This window comes from Macaca nemestrina, chromosome X (genome assembly GCF_043159975.1).
Source record: "Macaca nemestrina isolate mMacNem1 chromosome X, mMacNem.hap1, whole genome shotgun sequence".
Taxonomy (NCBI): Eukaryota; Metazoa; Chordata; class Mammalia; order Primates; family Cercopithecidae; genus Macaca; species Macaca nemestrina.
The window spans coordinates 110,584,471-110,607,235 of record NC_092145.1 but is presented as its reverse complement, the minus strand read 5'-3'; the positions used below and the strand labels follow the sequence as shown (position 1 = coordinate 110,607,235).

At 39.6% G+C, this 22,765-nt stretch overlaps 1 protein-coding gene and 1 non-coding gene across 4 annotated transcripts in view; one reads left to right on the top strand and one right to left on the bottom strand.

Annotated features, from left to right (window-relative positions):
- The window catches only part of LOC105493942 (chloride voltage-gated channel 5), a 164,312-nt gene that overhangs the window by 11,146 nt on the left and 130,401 nt on the right, over positions 1-22,765 (top strand). The window lies entirely within an intron of this gene.
- On the bottom strand, positions 9,907-10,013 carry LOC112428907 (U6 spliceosomal RNA). The gene has a single exon (XR_003020968.1). It is a non-coding gene; the product is annotated as a U6 spliceosomal RNA (small nuclear RNA).

Below are 22,765 nucleotides of genomic sequence, written 5' to 3'. Positions count from 1 at the left end.
TAGTAACTATTATTATTGTTGCTTTTTAAAAATTATTAATAGTGTGATCCTATTTTAATTTATGTGTTTGTGTCCATGTATGGATAATATAAAAAAAAGTCTGAGAGGATATATACAAAAGTATTTTAAAAAAGAAATTATAGTTGACTTTATTTTTGCTTACATGTATCTTTCCATTTTTCTGTAAATAACATGGATTGTTAATTTTAAAAAGTATAATTTCTGAAGGAAATATCAGATATATGTACCCAGCTTTATATACTAAGGTATTTATAGTGAAAAAACTGAAGACATAGTTTTCATACTAGGGGAATGTAAGTATATTATGATAGTTCTGAACATTATAATATCTGGCCATTAAAAATAAAGACTAGCTGAGTGTGGTGGCTTATACCTGTAATCCCAGGACTTTTGGAGGCCAAGGCAGGAGGATTGCTTGAGTTCAGGAGTTCAAGACTAGCCTGGGCAACATAGACTCTGTCTCTACTAAAATAAAACTTTTTTTTTTTTTTTTTTTTTGAGACAGAGTTTCGCTAACTAGCCAGGCATGGTGGTGCACGCCTGTCATCGCAGCTACTCGGACGGCCGACATGGGATCACTGGATCCCAGGAGATTGAGGCTATAGTGAGCTATGATCTTGCCACTGCACCCCAGCCTGGGCAACAGAGTGAGACCCTGTCTCAAAAAAAAAAAAAAGAAACAAAACAAAACAAAAAAATAAAAAACAAGACTGATGCTGTGGGGACTCCCTCTGTCACCCAACCTGGAGTGCAGTGGTAGGATCTTGGCTCACTGCAACCTCAAACTCCCAGGCTCAAGCAATCCTCCCACCTCAGCCTCCTGAGTAGCTGGGTCTACAGGCACACACCACTATACTTGGCTAATTTTTGTAGTGTTTGTAGAGACAGGGTTTTGCCTTGTTGCCCAGGCTGGTCTCGAACTCCTAAGCTCAAGCGATCCACCTGTCTTGGCCTCCCAAAGCGCAGGGATTACAGGCGTGAGCCATCATGCCTGGACCCATCTCTCTCTTTTTAACTCAAGTGTGGGTTTATGTATCTCTATGTGTTTACATGTTGCATATACACCTATTAAGTGAAGATAAATACAGAAAGAAAGGAAATGATCCAAAGTTGTTGCACTGGCTGTCTCCAGGTGATAGGATACAGTTACTTTTATCTTCCTTTTATTATACTTTTATTTACTTTCAAATTTTATACAATGAATGTCTATAACTTTTATAACCAGAAAACAAGTGATTTGAAAATGAGATATAAGAGTCAGTAGACTCTCAACAAGTACCTGGCAGCAAGGAGCACAGCATGTGTGGCCCCCTGGACAACTGCTTCAGTCACTCTGTGCCCTTGTGCCTTCCAACAGAAGAGCAAAAGAGAAGAAACCAGGCCCCTGAGGGTTTGGTTAGAACAGGAGTTTTGCTATTAATACTTCCTCAAGTACTCTTGTAATTTTTCACTGTCTCTCCCATTGACTACAAAAAACTCTTTTGGAAGATGTGCAAAAGATGGGAAATTACACTGCATCTAATGTAGAGGTTGCAGAATAAGGTGAGGTGGCAAAATATACATCAGGCTAAGTGTGAAAATAAGGCAGAGGAAAATCATAATAAAATAGTTGCAACGAGAAACTGTTCTTCAAATTGAAAGGAAGTATATGTTTTGACTGTGCAGATTTTTTTTGGCACATTGCAGTGTATTTGTAAACACTCTGGTGATTTAGCTAACACATGGGGGGTGGGGAGCAAGAGGGAGCCTCACAAAGCAGTCAGTGAATTGACGAAAGCTTCAGTGTGAAATCTGGGTGGCCATGTGGCTTGCTAATTGGACCACTATCACCTAAGAGAAGCCATCTGGTCCTGCCTGTTGACCGAAACAAAAGTAGGTAACTCTTGAAAGAAAGTCAGGTTGTTAGAGCAGGAATAAAGAAGCAGGCAGCCCACACCCCCATCCCCTTTTCCTCTATCTGACACAGTGCCTCACCTATAGCAGGTACTCAAGAAACAAGTTCTTTGTCAATTAAAATAATAAATAAATAAATAATTTTTAAAAAGAAATGAGTTCTTTGTCTCTCTTCGCCTTTTGCCTTTCCATAACTCTCCAAGGGGGAGAAATTGGTGGGGGATGGATTCTGATGGAAGGCATTGCATAGAGGGTAAACGAAAACAACCTTTCAAAAAATTATTCTCTAAGAGTCAGTTATTCTTTCCCAAGCACGCAGTTGTGGAGGGAGCACAGGTCTTGGAGTGCGATAACCTGAATCTGAACTCAGGTCTGCCATTTGGTAACCAAAGTTATTTAAACTCCAAAAGCCTCAATTGTCACATCCGGGGTCAAGTGTCATGTCTGGAGACAGACTCGCTGGATTTGTATCCTGACTGTCACTACTAGCCATGTGACTTTGGGCAGGTTATTTAATCTCTGTGTCTTACCCTCTTCATCTGTAAAATGGGGTTAATACTAATACCTACTCAGGATTATTGGGAGGATATAGTGAGTGAATACAAATGCAGCAAAGCACTTGCAAATGCTGGCCTTTACTATTATAATATGTGAAAGGTTATGATAATATTTACTGCACATGCTTCTAGATGAGAGTCAGTCATCAAAATGCCTGGTCCATTATAGCTGTTCTGATAAGTTTTGGCATGAAAAATAAAATTAGGTATATTATGAAAGAGATGTTTTTAAACTGGAAGGAGTCTTCAGAGGTGATCTGTTTCAGATGTATAATCTTGCAAAGGAAGAAACTGAGGCCCAGTGAGACTTATTTTAGGCCACATAGCTGTCACATCGTACCCAAAGCCAGGATTAGACCCTGGGGCTCCTGATAATCAATGCTGCCCAGCCCGCTCTTTCTCTGTCAGTCTGTCTACCTATTTGGTCTTACTGCATTGCACTGCCTTCCCCAGGCTTGGGTATCTTACAGTTTTCTGTTGAATCTTAGTCTTTTCCTACTATGCTTTATTGCTACCATGAAAAGTGTAGTTTTTTTTTCTCCCCTCAAAAATAGGTTTTTCATTGAGGCTTCCAGGATGTTTTTTTTCCCCTTTTCACTATGTTAGCTTATGAAATAAACTGTAAGTTCTTATTATTTAACCAGAATTATGATTCAGCTTCCTGTTTCATGTAATGCTGTTCTGTGTGTCAAGGGTTGGGGGAGGCGGGACTAGAAAGTTTCACTATTGGTGGCTACAAATGCCAGATTCTTCTTCTTCTCCTTCCTACCTTCTGTTAACTACCCAGTATTTATAGACCCATGGTCAGGTCAAAGAAGCTGTTGAGGAGTTAATAGTATGAAGTATCTCCCTTAATAATGTTATATTTTGATGATTTTCAACCCAATACCATTCTGGCATTAGGTGGCATTTTATTATATTTATTTAGGATTTCTGCCCTGACTACATCCAGGAGGAACATAGAACAACCCAGAAATTAAAACATAGAGCAATTAGAAATAAATGCAGGACAGGGACCATCCAGTGGAAATGAAATCGATATTACTAGGCATGTGAGATATTAGACACTGAAGTTTTCTCTTTCTTTTCTTCTGTGTCCCTCCCTCCAAAAGATAAACACAATAAGTTACATTGTTGACATCTTCTGGCCAAAAACGTGTTCAGATGCAGAAGAAAACCCTGGCTCTGTCTATGCTAAATCTTCTGGTCCTTCCACTGCCCTCCCTTTGGTCTGGCCTTACTTGTGGCCACCTGTGACTCAGCACTGAATATTCCCAGGTTGAAATAATGATCTTTCCTATTTAGCTTTGAGAATGGTGAGAGACAGGTAGGCAAGAGAGTTCTTGCCATCCAAATTCTCAACTCTGTCAAGCTGTTCTTTTCCTTGGGTCCTGTACCCCAGTAATACGTAATAATAATAGAGTTTCCTTATCTTACATTTCTCTGTATTGAATAATTATACCACTGTGGACCCAGATGTCAAAGCCCAAATTCTAAGAGACACCATACATTTCTTGCTCCCCCTTAGCTGCAGTCCGACCCTGCTGGCCTAGATCATTTCAGTAGGTAGCATTCCTAGCAAGCACCTGCTTACCTTTCAGCCATGAGCTTTCCTGAAGCCTCCCCCATCCTCTGGTAAAATTAGCCTCTGGCTCTATTGTATGGTCCTTGAGGGCAGTGACTGCACTTGTTCAATATTTTTGTTCTCACGTCTGCTTTGTGCCAGGCAGGCATTGTGTTGGGTAGATGCTGGGGTTATAGCAGTGAACACAAAAGTCATGATCCCTGCCCTCTTAAGCCTTGCAGTCTCATGGGGGAGTTGGAGTGCAAATAAATACACAGCTATTTTCTTATAAAGTGTTGTGAGTGCTAGAAAAGTCAAGTCCTATGAAAAAGAATAGTAGAGACTGAATTTATAGAGAGAAGAAGGGAATGGGAGGAAGTGACAAGTTCATCTGAGACCTGAAAGATGAGGAGGAGTTATCCAGGTAAAAAGTTGGGGGAACAGCATCCCAGGCAGAGGAGACAAGGTGGAAATCCCTGAGGTGGGAAGAATCCCTGGGTCCTTTCCCAGCATGGTCCATTGCAGCTGGACCATAGTGAATGAGGCATAAAGGGACATGTGATAAAATTGGAAAGATGGGCAGGGGACAGGTCATACAGGGTTTTGTAGGCCATGTTACCAAGTACCCTAACTTGGTAACATGAAGGCCTTGGAGATAGATTGGATATGGCAGAGTGACCAGTGAATGAGTGAGGAGTATCTCATTCATCTTATACCGAATACCTGGCAGAGAGTGCCCAGCATATAGTGCTCATTGAATCTTTGTTTAATGAGTAATAACTGCCTTGTGTTCCTATCAGGATTGCCATGGGGATGAAATGAGATAAGGTATGCTAAGATGCTTTGCAAAATAATTCACTAGATTCTATGTAGTGATGCTTACAGATATTCACTGTCGCTAGGAACCACATCCCCCCAACTCCATATTCTGTTAAACTAGCAAAATCTTTCAATTAGTTCATCCCATGCCATGAATATGCTGATGTACTGTGTTCTTACATATTCAATGTGTCTCTTTTATCAATGCCTTTAACTAATTATGGGTGAGTGGAAACTACCTTATATCACACCATTATGTGACACTCCTGGTGTTAGAGATAATTATGGGTAGTGGTGCCAGGAGCAGTATAGCTTTCTCTTCTGTGCTAAATCTACTTCTAAATCTCTCAACCTATATAATTCATTATTTAGGAGCTAGATTAATACTGAGGAATAGCACCCTCTGAATTTGCATTTGGATAAGGGCAAGGCTAATCATATCAGGATGTGGTTGCTACCAATTATGGCACTTGGTTTTCTAGACTGTTAAAAGACGTAACAAAATGATCAGTGTTTTGCTATTTTTGTGTTAAATATCTGTTCCCTATTTAAACTGCAGGAACTTCAGAGGACTGACTGAAAAGCCTAGCTCTGTGTACTGTTGGTAGGATATAGGTTGATAGAATCCATTAGAGGGCACTTTGAAAGACTTTCTCAAAATGTAACTTGTACACCTTTTGTCCCAATAAATCTATTCTCGAACTGCACAAAGGTTAGTTGTTACAAGGATGTTGGTTGCCTTCTTGTTGCCATCTTTTTTACTATCAACAGTCTTATTAATGTACAGCATGAGAGACCGGTTATGCTAATTATGGTATTTACATACTATGGTATGCTGTTCATTTCATTTAAAAGAGTAAAGTAGCTTGGATGTGGTGGTTCACGCCTGTAATCCCAGCAATTTAGGAGGCTCAGGTGGAAAGATCACTTGGGATCAGGAGTTTGAGGCTGCAGGGAATGTGCCGCTGCACTCCAGCCAGGGTGATAAAGTGAGACCCTGTCTCAAATAAGAAAATGAAACAGTAAAGTAGGTATACATATAGTGACAGGGAATGGTGTCCAAGATAAATTTTTAAGTGAAAAAAGGGGTGCAGAATGGTATATATTATAGGATCCCACTTGTTCAACACAAAGAAGGGAGGTATTGTATAAGAATTCGTGTATATGTGTTCTTGCATATGCTTAGAAAATTTCTAGGATGACGCACAAGAAATAGTTGTCAGTTACCTTGGAGATTAGAGGTGGCGAGGCTAGGGATTTTAGTTTTCACTTGACACCTTTCTGTACTGCTTGACTTGTTTACAACAACCTGTAAAACCTTTAAATACTAAAATTTAAATAAAAACTGTACCTCACTAGATTCTTTCCTCAACAATTTATACTAAGAAATAAAAGGAATATTAGTGGTTGAGGTGAGAGATCAGGTCTGAAGCAAAGGAGGCTGACTCTGATAAAACCAAGGGCCTCTAAAAGCTACCTCTGTGGCCAGAGGACTTAGGAGAGATGTTGCTTTGTTAAAGCATAATGCTAAGAAAACAAGTAAGATTAAATTGGGTAAAAATTACTTTATTAGTTTTTTGATGAAACAGTTGTAATCATGTCATTAGTTTTGATCTCTGGATATATTAATACCTAAACAGCATAGTAATTGTATTCCAGACTACAATTTAAACATTAAATGTTTCAACGTGTAGAATGATAGCTGTTTTTCTTGTTCAATTTGTTTAAATATTGCAAGTGAATGCTAAGCTACAGTTTCTTGAGCTTTTTACTTAAGGACCTGAGGAAAAATGCAAGTATAATCTTATGCTTGAAGTAGAGAAGATATAAATTACCTGATATTTACCTTATAATGTTTGGATTAAGTTAAATCTTCAAATTCTTAAGGCCCCTTCTAGCTCAGTCTCCCCCCAAAAAGGGCTTTTGTCTGAGACACAAGAAGTCAAAGGGTTGTCTGTCAGAGTGTCCTCTTGGTTTGGCATAATGAAGAGTTCCTTCACCCAGTTGTGGATGTTCAGAGACAAGAGTCACTATCCTGTGTTAAGTGACCCTCCTTCTCTAACATTTGGGGTTTTAGCCAGGAGATAGGTGGTAGAACACAAGACAGGTTTTACTCTAGGATGTTGATTGAGAAAGATATATAATCGGGCAGGTGGTAGAGACTGGAGTAATGGGAACAATTGTGAGAAAAGAAAAGGCTATGTAATTTCAGGCTGTAGAAAGACTGGAATCAGGGGTAGAAAGACTGGAATCATAAAGAATGCAACTTTTGCAATATTTTTTCTGGTTGTGGGAACCAGAATATGAGGAGCTGCCTGGAATTTGGTTTGCAGTTGAACCTGGACCTGGAGGTTATGCCTAGAGAACGAGGCATAAAGATTCTTATCTTTGTTGGTGATCACAGAAGCTGTTAGAACTGGCCCCAGCTTGGACCAGGCATGAAGGAGGGAGGAATTGGGAGAAGAAACCAGACATCCTAGAAAGACAGAGAAGATGCTGAGCTCTGAGTGGGCTGGACTTTGTATGTGCTCAAAGCCTGTACTTGACTGCCCTGCATGGAGGATGTTGCTTACATTTCTTACTCCATAATAAAGTATTCTGAGTTGACTGAGGTCAAGAAAGAGAAAAGAACCAATAATAATAGCTACCATTTATGAGTACTTACCATGTGCTTTTTTTTTTTTTGAAACAGAGTCTTGTTCTGTCACCTAGCCTGGAATGCAGTGGCATGATCTGGGCTCACTGCAACTTCTGCCTCCTGGGTTCAAGTAATTCTCATGCGTCAGCTTCCCAAGTAGCTGGGACTACAGGCATGCACCACCATGCCTGGCTAGTTTTTGTATTTTTAGTAGAGACAGAGTTTCACCATGTTGGCCAGGCTGGTCTCAAACTGGCCTCAAGTGATCGCCCACCTTGGCCTCCCAAAGTGCTGGGATTGCAGGCATGAGCCACCATGCCCAGCCTATTGTGCTTTTAAAAGTGCTTTACATGGATTATCTCATTTAATCTTTCCAGTAACGGTGTAGCAGATAGGAACTGAGGCATAAAGTGGTTGGGTCGTATTCTGAAATTGTAACTGGTAGAGCCTGAGTCTGAGGCAGTCTGCCTCTAGAACCTGTGCTTTTAGTTATTCTGTATTTCTAGGACCGTAGCTCCCAGAATCCCTTCTTCACTGCCACCCCCAATCAATCAAGGTAATGGCCAGCTGTGAAAGAAGGAAATTTCCTATTAGAGTACTATTGCTGTGGCCCTAATGAGCAAGTGAAATGATTTCAAGGGAGTAAGAAAGCAGAGGCTTGAATAAAGCCTGTGGGTAAGTGAAGTACAATTCTGTAGCCAAAATTCTGTTTTCTTTCTAAATTTAAATAAGTGATTTTGTATCTTCTGTGTGGAAGACACTATTAGGTATTATGTGTGGGACTAAGAAGATTCAGAAGCAGATACTGTCCTTCCAAAAGCTAGTCTCTGAGGAAGTTAAAACATGTGCACTAATAACCATAACCCAAGCTTATGTTAGAGACATGGTTAGAGAGTCATGGACTACCACAGAAGTTAGACAAAGGTGAGGAGGTGGCATGTGGGGAAGACCATGCAGTATGGGTAGGTTCTTCTATAGCTGGAGATGTCAGAGATATGATTTCAGCCAGCAAAGTACCAGGTACATTTGAGGGAACTTGAAAGTGTCATGCCAGACCTGTTATATTTATATACATTGTCTCATTAACTCTTTGTAACAATGCTTTATTGACCAAATGATTTAATTGTCAAAACGAGGACACTTTTGAGAGTGGAGTACTAATCAGATGGAATAGGAATAAACAGGGGCTCAGGAAAACCAGGACCTATGAGGCAGTTGTTGTTATTCCCATTTAACACGTTAGAAAATGAGGCCACAGATCACATAGCTAGGAATTGGTGGAGCTAGGATTTGAATCCAATCCTGGCTTCAAAACTAAAAGATTCATACTTCATTCCATATACAGTGGGGTGCAATTGAAGGGCTTTGAGCAGAGAACTGTCATAGTCACAACTATGCAGGACGGATGGAAAGGAAGGACTGGAATTGGGGTGATGAGTTAAGAGATTGCTGAATAAGATTCGTGTAGAACATTCTAAGGACCTGTATATAAGATGTTAACTTTGGAATTTAAAGGAAGTGATAAATGTAAGAGATATCACAAAGCACAAAGGAATAAATGACAAAGTTAGACTACTGGGCAACTTTGAATGGAGAAGAAGAGTAAAAGGTAATGTAGGATTTCAAATTATTTTAATGAAAACATTTTGTTAACCAAAAGTAGCCACTAAGGTAACTTAGAAAGATAACGTGTGTTTTCACTAGTGTACTAAACTAAGAGAAAATCTGCTTCTCAGTATAGTTGACTTACTGACTTGTAATCATGAGCAAATTATTTAACCCTTTCTTGCCCAGATTTACTCATCTTTAAAACATAATGTTGTCTCCCACTACAAAAGCCCCATGAACTAGCACAGATTGAATGCTTCTTTATCTCCACATTTTCAAAGTTTGAGTGCTTATGCTCAATAATGTGAAATTGCATCCTAGTGTTAAATACAACCACTTTTATATCATATTGCAAAACAGTAATAATATTTATCATGTGATATGTTATCACCCCCTTCTGAACTCCTGCTTCTGTTACTACCTTTAACTAGTTGCCAGATAAATTGTAATGCCAGCTTTATAACATCTTTTCTGCCATCGTCTTCAGCTGTTATTTAACTTCTTTATTATGGTTTAACTTTCTTATATGTTTATCTTAGCTCCCCAATAGGGTGGATGATACTTTAGGGATGGGAACATAGTTTATACATCCCTCCATTCCTCCTAATTCCTTAGGTAGAGTCACCCAGGAAGTATTTATTGATCTGATTCAACCAGTTCATGTGGCACAATAAGACTTTTTGTTTTGTACATTATACCCTGTTAATATGGTCTCAAATAGTATTGGATTTTGGATAATTATTTCTTACTCTGAACTCATAATGATCCCAGAACCCGCTTTTCCCTCCAAGTTTCTGTCTGTCCCTTTCTCTTCTAATTTTTTCAAAAATGTGCATGTCATCCCTGTGCAGGGACCACGCTAATCTTCTCTGTATCATTCTAATTTTAGTATATGTGCTGCTGAAATAAGCGCCCTTTCAATTTTTTTTTTTTTTAAGATGGAGTCTCACTCTGTTGCCAGGCTGGAGTGCAGTGGCGTGATCTAAGTTCACTGCAACCTCCGACTCCCTGGTTCAAGCGATTCTCCTGCCTCAGCGATTCTCCTGCCTCAGCCTCCCGAGTAGCTGCATTTATAGGCGTGAGCCACCATGCCCAGCTAATTTTTTCTTTTGTATTTTTAATAGAGACAGAGTTTTACCATGTTGGCCAGGATGGTCTCGATCTCCTGACCTCATGATCCACCTGCGTTGGCCTCCCAAAGTGCTGGGATTACAGGCTTGAGCCACCGTGCCTGGCTACTCTTTCGATTTTTTTTGTTTGGAGACAGAATCTTGCTCTGTCTCCCAGGCTGGAGTGCGGTGGCACGATCTCCACTTACTGCAACCTCCGCTCCCTGGGTTCAGGCAATTCTCCTGCCTCAGCCTCCTGAATAGCTGGGACTACGTGCACATGCTGCCACACCCAGCTAATTTTTTGTATTTTAGTAGAGAGGGGTTTCACTGTGTTGCCCAGACTGGTCTTGAACTCCTGAGCTCAGGCAATCCACCCACTCTGGCCTCCCAAAGTGCTAGGATTAAAGGCATGAGCCACCACGCCCGTCCTAATTTTTTAAACAAGAACCTTTCTATGCCTTTACTTAAATATTAATGTAATTAAATTTTTATTTATTGTTCTTCTTGTTAGTTTTAGCTTTATTATCACATATATTTCATAAATACCTTTATTCAAGGAGTTAATAAAACATCATTTGCTATATTTGTTTTCTGTTGCTGCATAATGGATTACCACAAACTTAATTGCTCAGAACAACAAACATGTATTATCTTGCAGTTTCCATGGGTCAGGAGATGGTCATGGCTCAACTTGGTCCTCTGCTCAGGGTCTCACAGGCTGCAATCAACGTGTTGGCAGAACCGGTGGTCTCATCTCAGGCTCAGGGTTCTCTTCCAAGCTCATGTGATTGTTGGCAGAATTTAGTTCTTTGTGGTTGTGGGATTGAGGCCCTCAGATCCTAGGGGCTGCCTGTAATTCCCTGTCACATGGTCTTTCCATAGGCAGTTCATATAACAGCACCTTGTTTTTCAAGGCTTGCGAGGGATAAAGTCTCAGTTTGTCTCTCACAATGGCAAGAAGGAATCAATAATATACACATATATATCTAGTCATGGGAGTGACTTCCAATTACCCTTGCCATATTCCATTGGTTAGAACCTACTCACATGTCCCACCCATACTCAGGGAAAGGGGATTAAACAAGGACATGAATATCAGGAGGTGGGCATCATTGGGGGTCACCTTATGGTCTGTCTGCTATATTTGGCATAGCTCTGAATCAGGCTAATTGAATTCTTTCTTTTTCTTTTTTTTTATTTTTATTTTTTGAGATGGAGTTTCCCTGTTGTTGCCCAGGCTAGAGTACAGTGGCATGATCTCGGCTCACCACAACCTCCACCTCCTGGGTTCAGGCGATTCTCCTGCCTCAGTCTCCCGAGTAGCTGGGATTACAGGCATGTGCCACCACGCCCGGCTAATTTTGTATTTTTAGTAGAGATGGGGTTTCTCCATGTTGGTCAGGCTGGTTTTGAACTCCCGACCTCAGGTGATCTGCCCGCCTCAGCCTCCCAAAGTACTGGGATTAGAGGCATGAGCCACCGCGCCCAGCCAAGACTTTTAAACTTACTGTTATCCATCAACAAACACTCACTGGGTAAGGCTTTTCTAACAGCTGTGACTCTAACTTTACTGTCATCCACCAAATTTTTTTTCATCTACTTACAAAGATAAAATGAGAGATGATGTCAGTAATTTGCCTGAAGTCATTCATTGTGTGAGGCCTTCCACTGAGACAGAGTGCTGGAGTGGGAGCAAAGTTGAGATGATTTGAATTTGGATGCCTATCAGATATCCACATATATCCCGTGGCCTGGGGTATAGAGAGGGTCTGGTCTCTAGTAGAGATTTGGGGACTCTTCATGTATAGATGATATATGAAGCCTAGGATTTGAGTATACTTTGAGAGGGAAAAGGTGCCAAAGGTAGAATTCTGGGGGAAATCCAGGTACTCAGTTTGAGGGACTTCTCTCACCTCCTTACATAACAACCCAAACAAAAAGGAAACAAGTTATCCAGTCTCAGAGGAAAAGTTGTATTATTTTGTCTACTTCTGCTTCAGTCCCTTCTCTGTCTGTTTATTATAGATACTATTTACTTAATTATACCTCTTTTCTTCTGGTTTCTTCTGCTCTTCCTTTCCACTGGACCCATTCGCTATCGTCCATAAACATGTTCTGGTCTCCCTTTGCTGTATCTTCTGGCTACCAATACCTATCTAGTCAGCCACTTAATGTTTCTGGGCCTCAATTTCCTCAGAGATTGAGGGACGTGATGTAGGGAGGAGGTTATGATTTTTAAGAGGCCTCTTTCCGACCTAAATTTTGTTCTGCCATCTTATTTCTCTACCTTTTCCCATTTTGGGTTGTGTTGACTGTTCAGTTCCTTTTTGAAACTTCCCTCCCTGGGCCACAGAGTTGTACTCCTCTAGTTCCCTTTCTGCCTGCCTCTGTCACTGCTTCTCCATTACTTTTGTTTCCTCCTGCCTCCTAATTATGTCCATATTCAGGGGTGTCAAGTTCTTTGCCTTTTCTCTCTTTATACTCACTGCGTCAGAGATTTCATCTACACTCCTGGCTTTACCTTTTTTTTTTTTTTTTAAATTATAGAAGTAACACACAATTACATGTTCCTATTAAAAAATAATATAGATGCATCTAGAGTAAAAAGTGAAAATGCCCCTTCAACTTCATCCTTAGACGTAACCACCATTATCTGATTGGTGTTCTTTCTCCAGGTGTTGAGTCCCAAATCTATAAAGGTAGCTCTAAACTCTAGTTTTCATCAATAGCTGTAATCAGGATACTTTTATTTGGATGCTCCACTATCAGCATATAAAATCAGCTAGCTGAATGACTTTGGGCATGTGGTTGATATGGTGTTTTTTTTTTTTTTTTTTAATTCTGTGGTTCTTTCATGTCTTGTATTTATTTCTTTTTGTGTCTCCATAGCATTAAACAGTAGACATTCCTTACATGTTTGGTTGATTCTGTTATTTTGCGGCTCATTAGTACTCCTTCCCGATTTGCTTATATGCATAGACCCAAGGAAATAGAATAACCCTCTGTTAGTACTTTAGGTGAAAAGGTGGGTGGCTGAGTATAGGGCTTAATCACTGGGAACCAGAACACATGAGCAGTTCAATGGTAACAGTAAGTATGGGGGCTTGACGGAGGAGAATGGGGTGGTAGATGGGTAGTATATTGAAAACTTTGGACAGTAAATTAAAGCCAGGGTGCTAACATTAAATAAATATATCATGGGTTGTAAAATATAAATATCTTAATCTAAAATATTAGCTACCAAAATCACTGTTCATATGAAAACATTATTTTGGCTCTGAAAAAGATACATGGATAATCTCTGCAGTGTAATGGGTCATTTTGCAAAAGTATGTTCTACTGTATGTGTATTAAATGCAAATTAATTGGAAAGATTGCCAATGAGAGTGTATCATTGCATGTTGTATTAATGAGGCTGTATCGCATAAGCAGTTACACACTGAAAATTGCCAGTCTCTGTAAAAGCTTAATTCCAAAGAAATTTAGGGTAATCATGGACAGGATCCATAGTAGTGGTTCTCAACTGGGGGCAATTTTACCCCCTGGGGAAATTTAGCAATGTCTGGAGACATTTTTGTCACAATTGTGGGGAGGCGTTACTGGCATCTAGTGGGAACAAGCCAGGTAAGCTGATAAACATCCTACAATGCACAGGTCAACTCCCTACCACGAAGAATTATCTGACCCAAGATGTCAGTAATGCTGAAGTTGAGGAATCTTCATGAAGGGAATTTTGGGTAGGGCAGGAGACCCATGGAGGTGACCATTGATGCCCCTTTGTATTAATGCTGATGTCCTGTAATTCTTAACCTTGCTACCTAGTTGAAAGCTAGAGGTTATGACAATTGTTTGGCTTTTAGTAACAGCATGCATATCAGATAGATGGACCCATTTATTTTCTTTTCTAGGTGTTTTGGTTATTTGACTATTAAAGTAACTTATCCCCAGACTTTGTCAATGCTGATTTTTTTTCAAGGAGAACTTACCGCCAGAACGTTTAAAGAGCAACAGACAAAAATGCTGAGACTTGATAAAATTTTATGTTGAGTTATTGCATATTAATACTTAGTCCTAAATACTGTATGCAAATGTATCTTAAACTGAGATATAGCTCAGGAGTGTAAATGGGTTGGCTAAGGTAATGTAGTGATTTATTCATAGACCCAAGGCCAGAAATCAGATTCCTTGATTCCCAGGCCATTATTCCTTTGATTTGGCTATTGCTTCTGTATAACATCTTTTCTGCTTTGAGTTTCCTGAAGAGCACAATCAAGTATGTCGAAGATTGAATCATCTTAGGTGCTGGACGTTTTGCACATTTATACAAGAATATTCAATATTACCAGTCATCTTAAAAAAGCAACAAAATAACCCAAAATAATGCTGAGTAAAACACAAGAAGTTATGTTACTTTTTCACTTAGTAACATGGATGAAATATTACAGCAAATGGGGACAGAGCTTAAAGGAAGTGGTAGGGTGAAAGGACCATTAGTGTAACACAGCTGGATGGCATTTCTCTAAGCTACCATTTTGAAGAATGTTGCTCTTTGGACTGACTCCCAAACTCCATCTGGCTAGCACTTTGGAATTTTAAATGGGTAAAAAATATGATTTTCCATTGCTCCCAGCTGCCCTGCATGGTTTAATAGACAACTATGTAAAAGACAGGGAGTAAAACCAGCATTTGCTTTGCTTTATGAAATTGGGAAATATACTTGGTTTTTTAGCTCAAGTTTTTTCATAAGTAGATGATATGGTAGAGGATTATGGTAGTTAATATTTATTGAATCCTTACAATTTATCAGGTACTAAGCCCTTCCACATATTATATTATTAAACCTCAATATAGTTCTATAAGGTAAATACCATTATTACCCCTCTTTTAAAGTTGAGGAACTGAGGCAAAGAGAAATTAAGTAGCTTTCACAGCTAATAAGTAGTTCTTGGTATGAATTGAGATATACTGTAAGTGTAAAATACACACTAGATTTCAAAGACAGTGTGATAAAAAAATGTAAAATATCTCAACAATGTTCTGTATTGATTACATGTTAAAATGATAATATTTTGCTTTTTAAAAAATTCTTAGTTTTTGTGGATACATAGTAAGTGTATATATTTATGGGGTACATGAAATGTTTTGATACAGGCATGTAATACATAGTAATCACATCATGGAGAATGGGGTATCTATCCCTTCAAGCATTGTTTGTGTTACAAAAACAATCCAATTATACTCTTTTAGTTCTTTAAAAATGTATAGTTAAATTATTATTGACTATAGTCACCCTGTTGTGCTATCCAATAGTAGGTCTTATTCATTCTAGCTATTTTTGGTACCCATTAACCATCCCTACCTTCCCCATAGTCTCCCACTACCCTTCCCATTCTCTGGTAACCACCCTTTTACTCTCTATGTCCATTGAAGTAATATTTTGGATATATTGGGTCAAATAAATTAGAGTGTTAAAGTTAATTTCACCCGTTTCTTTGTGCTTTTCTTAAGGTGGCATCCAGAAAATTTCAGATTACGTATGTGGCTCACATTTTCATATTTCTGTTAGACAGCACTGCTCTAGAGAGTTTCATCTAGCTCCTGGAGGTGGGTGATAATCTCATCCTTATATCATGTACATGAGACTAAAAGCTGAAGAAGCCAAAAAATTAGATACATTGGATTAAAGTTTGCTGTTGTAGCCATTAAGTCTCTAAGGTGACATTAGGCCTATTCTCTAATGTTTGCATTATTAAGGGGTAAGGAACAAGGAAGCTGTTAAACTTAGGTACATTGTAGGGTTTTAGTCCCATAAACATCTATTGAATAACTGTGTAAGACATTGTGTTGATACTGTGGCTCATATAAAAATCAGTGACTTAGACTTTGCCATCAGTATACACGCGACTGTTCATAAAATCATATATAATGGAGTGGTAGAAACAAAGGGCTTAGAATCTTAAGAGAACAAGAGGTTATTTGCAGCTAGCATGAGGGTGGAAGGTTTAGGAAGGAGGTGACATTTGAGCTGGTTGGAGAAAGATGGATAGGATTTCAGTAGAGGTCCCCTCTATACTCAAAGGAACATGCAGAACTGGGTGACAGGTCACTGAACTGACATGCTTTTCTCTTCACAAAACGGAAGCTCTGTACAGCACAACATGGAGAGAGGTCAGAGACCTTGACATGTAGGTTTTTAAAGGGCCCATTTGTGTTGATATGCCGTTCTCATCAGACCTCTGTCTTGCATATACATAGAAACTTCCAATCATAGAATACACTGCTTATCTAAGTCTTTTGGTTTCTGACATCCTGGATCAGCCAGGCAGCAAGTGATGAAACACATGGCTCATGCCTGTGCATATGTTTCTAGTTATGCATAGTTGAATGGGCAGGCAGATAAATTGTTTTTAAACTGTAGTGGAAATGGCCCCATCTTGAAATTTAGATATAACTTGAATTTCTGTTGTCGAATCTCTTGGGCAAATAATTGTAGCTCCTACCATGGGGAAGAATAAAGAAAGGGGCAGAAAGAGGCTGGGAATGTTACTCTAACAGAAGTATCTCTACCTTAAAGTGGGAAAAGTGGGAAAAAAAATACTCTCCTCACTCCACCAATACCACTATGTTCAAGTCTGGCCTTCCCTTCCAGCTACCGATTGTAGCTGGATTGGTTTGGTTTTGTTTGGAGGTCATTTGGCATTACAAAAAAATTGGGAAATAAAAGACTATTTTTTCAAGATAAAACCTGGAAAGAAAAGAACCTATACCCTTAAGTAGGAAGAACTCTCCAGTCTATATTTGCAGATGGGCTGACTTTGTCTTCTAGGTGGGTTTTTTTTTTCAGTTGTTTGTTTTATGCTAATAGAGTTTTGCCCCATTAACATAGAATATGCTTCAGTGACTCCTTCCTGCTCTCCAGAGGACACCCGCACAGTTAATTGGCTTTTCCTTTTATAGAATTCTAAAATGTTAAAGCTACAAATGGATACTCTTATAGAATGTTGCAGTAGCTGAGTCCCTTAGTTAAAAAATGGTAATGTAGTTCTTCTCTTTAAAAAATTAAAAATAAATGTAATATGTTATTGTAATATGTATTTAACCAGTTTTAAAAATTAGAAAATATAAATAAGAAACAAAAAATTTTAACATCCCAGATTTAAAAAGAGAACCATTGTTAACACCCATGCATATAGACTTCTAGATGTGTGTGTGCAACTTTTTTTTTTTTTTTTTTTTTTGAGACGGAGTTTCGCTCTTGCCCAGGCTGGAGTACAATGGCACGATCTCGGCTCACCACAACCTCCACCTCCTGGGTTCAAGTGATTCTCCTGCCTCAGCCTCCCGAGTAGCTGGGATTTCAGGCATGCACCACCACGCCCAGCTAATTTTGCATTTTTAGTAGAGACAGGGTTTCTCCATGTTGGTCAGGCTGGTCTTGAACTCCCAGATCACCTCAGGTGATCAGCCTGCCTCGGCCTCCCAAAGTGCTGGGATTGCAGGCGTGAACCACCGTGCTCGGCCGTGTGTGTGTCACTTTAATAAAAAATGGATCACATCATTTTGTAAAGTATCTTTTTCATCTTTGCATTGTAGATATGTTTCTATATTGTCACCTCTTCATCTACAATAACTTTTTTGTGTTTTTGTTTTGTTTTGTTTTGTTTGAGACAAGGTCTCACTCTGTCGCCCAGGCTGGAGTGTAGTGGTGCGATCACAGCTCATTGCAGTCTTGACCACCTGGGCTTAGGCCATCCTCCTACCTCAGACTCCCAAGTAGCTGAGACCATAGGTGCAGGTCACCGGTGGTCAGCTAATTTTTAAATTATTTGTAGATATGGTTTCTCACTATGTTGCCCAGGTTGGTCTTGAACTCCTGAACTTAAGCCATCTTCCCGCCTCGGCCTCTCAAAGCATCAGCGTTATAGGTGTGAGCCACCGCGCCCAGCCTACAATAACACTTGACTACTCCATTTTATTGATGTACCACGAGTTATTTAATCCACTGTTATTGGATATTTAAGTTGTTTCCATAGTTCCCTATCATTACCTGTGCTACAGTGAATGTCCTCATACTTAAATCTTTCTGTATATACTTAATGTTCCTTTAGTATAAATTCTAAAAATGTAGAATTGGATAGGTAGGAGGGTAAAGATTGATCAATGTATACTATCCCCAGTAGTCAACTGAACTCTTGCCAATCCTGTGTATTCTCGTTTGGAAAATGCTTGTCAATTTGGTAAGTCAAAAAGGGCTTTTTGTTGTAGTGTATTCCTTTATGACGATGTTGGACTTTCTTCATATACTTATATTATTGACAGTTCTTTATTGGCAGTCACTTTTTAATTTATTTATAAGTTATTTTTAAGGATAGTGATTCTCATAATGTTGCACAGGTTTCTTCTCAGTTTTGATATTTGTTTTTTAATTGATTTATTTTTAATGTCCATGAGTGTTCCACTTTTATGTAGTGAAATGTATCAGCCTTTTCCTCTGTGGTTTGTACTTTACACATATCTCAACACAGAGCAAGGAATTCTAAGGGCCAAGGAGATGCGCCTACCCAGAACTCCTGCCTGTTTCTTCTAGACCAAGCTTGTGCAACCCGCAGCCTGTGGGCCACATGCAGCCCAGTACAGCTTTGAATGTGGCCCAACACAAATTCATTAACTTTCTTGAAACATTATGAGATTTTAACTTTTTTTTTTTTTTTTTTTTTGCTCATCAGCTATCACTAGTGTATTTTATGTCTGGCCCAAGGCAATTCTTGTGGCTGAGGGAAGCCAAAAGATTGGACACCCCTCTTCTAGACCATATTCTAGGTACTTGGAAGCTGAGGAATCTCTGTTCAATGTGCTTCCAGGGCTTGTGAGGGCCTCTGCCCTGGATCTGTCCTCTCAAGGAGAGACTGTGCCATATGTGTGAGCTCTTCTAGGTCTAAGGGGGTGCTTGTGTGGTGGGAGAAATGTATGGATGGAGCTTGGCTATGTGGACTGAGTGGTCTACACGCAGGCGGCCAAGGCTCCTAGCTGTGTAGGAAGGAGTGGGGTAGTGGAGAGAAGGAAGGAGAATTAAGAGCCTATATTTGTATTTTTGCCCCGGCCTTGTAAATATTAGGGATGGACCTATTTCTCATAGCAACAGTTATAATTTTAGTTACAGTTAAAGATTGGATCTTTGTGGCATTTCCTTTGGGATAAGATGAGATCAAAAAACTAACTTTTCCCCCAAATGCCACCCCTCTTCTTTTGTAGATGGGGAAACTGAGCCTTAGGCTGTAATTGGTCCAGAGTTACTGGGCTGGTTAGTGGCAGAGCTGTTTCTTATGACTGATAGACTAGTGCTCTTTTTTTTTTAAAGGAAAATAGACCTGGGTTTAACTCTGGGATCTGTTACTAACTTGCCTTTCATGTGTTACGCAGGACAGGTCACTTAACCTCTCAGAGTCTCTAATTAAGTAAATAAGAGAATCCTACCCACCACCCCTCCCTGTGCTACCACCATTCCACCCAACTAGCTGCATTTTCCAGGTTATGCCCCTTGTAGGCAGTGTCGACCTCAGCCTTGTGTCTCATCTTGTGGACTGACTGTTGCCTCTGTTTCTAAAACAGTCAAAGCTCTATGGCCCTTAGTTGAAACCTGTACCCCTTAAGCTCCAACCAGAACCCTGAGGATGGGAATACACATATTTGTAGACACCCAACAAAGTATTTGTGTTTTACAGAGTTGGCATTTTTTTTTTTTTACAGCTTCCGATTAGCTGTTTAGATAGTCACCCCTCAGCCCTTGACTCCCCCATGAGGTACCATAAGCATAGCCACTGTTAAAAGTCTGAGATAATTTGACTGCTTTTGAATACTCATTGTTTATTATAATGACTTTAATGTGTTTTCCACTGTTCAATTTATTGTTCAAACATTCATCTAGATTTGACTCAGTATCTTACATTCTGTCTTTACTTTTAATGATGTACTTACTGTATACTCCAAAGACAGTTCAACCTAACAACTATTAAATTGACTTTCAACATGGCAGGTTTCTTTCTTTTTTCAATATTTAATGAAGGAAAACCCTACTGCTCTATTTCCCCAGAGGTAGAAATCTCAATTTATGTTGTTTGAACTGGGAGAACTTGTTAATTAAAACTGTCAAACTGTAGTGAATTTTGCTATTTTAATATATGTTGCATCAGTTGATGGGGGCAGGGGTTGGAATAGTAAATAGTACACAGATACTTTTGTGATTTGGTTATGATGAGACTGATCTTGTAATGGATCTTCAAATTGACAAATTCTGGGAAAGCCAAAAACCAATCCCAATGTGTATAGAACTGTACCACTATTCCAAAGGTCTGTCTTAATTCTTTGAGCCTGATGCTCTTGCCTTCACTCTGCTTTAGGACCAATCTGCTTTAGGACATTAGAGCTAATATCAGCCTTAGACTGGAGCCATGCCACTTCCAGAAGGGTTCAACACTGGGTTTTGAATCCATACAGGCCGAATCTTCCAAGATTCCTAAAATCCTATTGTCTTACCTTTGATCTAGTGCAGCCTCTGACTAAGGCTGGCATGCCACTCACCCTGCAGTGGCCTTGGCAGGTGATTGTTCCAGCTACCCCACAAGTAGTGACTCTGGAGTGGGTCTGCTTGGATTTGAATTCTAGCTCTGACACTTGACCAGCTGTGGTTATAGCCACATTTTACTCCTCTGTGCTTTAGTTTTCTCATCTGTAAAATGGGGACAATAGTATCTGCCTCACAGGACTGTTGGGATGATTAAATCAGCTAATAAATGTATAGTACTAATGTCTACTAGCCTATTGTTGGTTTTGCTGTTGTTATTCCGTTGTCATGGAGATCAAAATGCTTGAAAATCCTTCCTTATATTGAGCTGAAACCTGTCTCTTATCTCTAACCACTGTGACTGCACAGAAGAAGGTATAACCCTTTCCCCACTTGCTAGCCTTTCAGATACGGGACAGGTAAGGACATATGTATGAAAGCACATTGTAAGCGGTAAAGTGATATGTTACGTACAACAAGGTATTTAATATTATCATTATATTGTAGCCTACATTATAATTATTATCTAAATTGTCCTTTCTATCTGCCACGTCTTATCTTTTTTAAACTGCATACCTTCCATTCCTTCTAGTGTTCTTTATATGACACGATTTCCAGATATTTAACCATCTTAGTTGCCTTATTTGGGATACACTCAAGTTCATTCATGTCTTCATTAAAATGTGGCCCTCAGGAATTGACTTGGTCCTGTATAGGCAATTGAGCTAGTACAGAGCACAACAATAGTATAATGTTTACCTCTCCTCTCTCTTAAAAAATACATACCTTGTGGCCAGGCGCAGTGGCTCATGCCTGTAATCCCAGCACTTTGGGAGGCCGAGACGGGTGAATCACTTGAGGTCAGGAGTTCGAGACTAGCCTGGCTAACATGGCAAAACCCTGTCTCTACTAAAAATACAAAAAATTAGCTGGGCATGGTGGCATGCGCCTGTAATCCCAGCTACTCAGGAGGCTGAGGTATGAGAATTACTTGAACCCTGGAGGTGGAGGCTGCAGTGAGCCAAGATCACACCACTGCACTCCAGCCTGGGTGACAAAGTGAGACTCTATCTCTATAAAAGAAAAAAAATACATACCTTGTTAATAAAGTGGAATATTCCGCCAGTTTGAGGGAATATTATCATTCTGTTGACTGAAGAGCTTTTTAGATGAAGTCCCATTAAACCCTTTTAACCATTTTAAAACTTGCATCCACTGATTTTTTCACTACATAATTTTTGAGTTTTCTTTGTGCCAGGCACTGTGTTGCATGCTGCGGGTATGATGGTGAGTTCTACCTTTATCTCCATTACCTTTCAGTTCCTAGCCTTGCCTGTTGGTATTTTTGGATTCTAGTTCTATTTGAAACAGATTAGCTGTGTCTCCATGTTTTATATCATTCATGAATTTTATGATCATGCTTCCACTGTCTTTTCTAACTTGGCGGTATTTCAGTAATGCCAAGTATAGAGCCCTGAAGCATGCAAGTTGATCTTTTGTGAGGTTGACATTGATCCATTAATTGGTATTCTTTAAAAACGCTTTTTATTTAAACACAGTAATTGATTCAGATAATTAGGGTTACTGCAAACAAATGTACAGGGAAGTCTCATGTACCCTTCCTCCAGATTCCTCCACTGATAGCATGTTACAAACTATAGTACGATATTGAAACCAAGAAACTGACATTGATACAATCCACGGGACTGGGCTTATTGATAGAGAGGTGGAGAGAGAAAGCGAATAGGGGGAGGGAGGGAGAGAGAAAGAAATGAGAGAGGCTCCATGCAACTTTATCACATGTAGCTATGTGTAACCATCCCCACTATGATCAAGAGACTTTACTATCACTACAAGATTTCCTTTTGCTATCCCTTTATATAGCCACATGCCTTCCTCCTCCTCATCCCTAATCCCTGGCAAACACTAATCTGTTTTCCATCTCTACAATTATGTTATTTCACAAATGTCACATAAATGGAATTGTGCAGT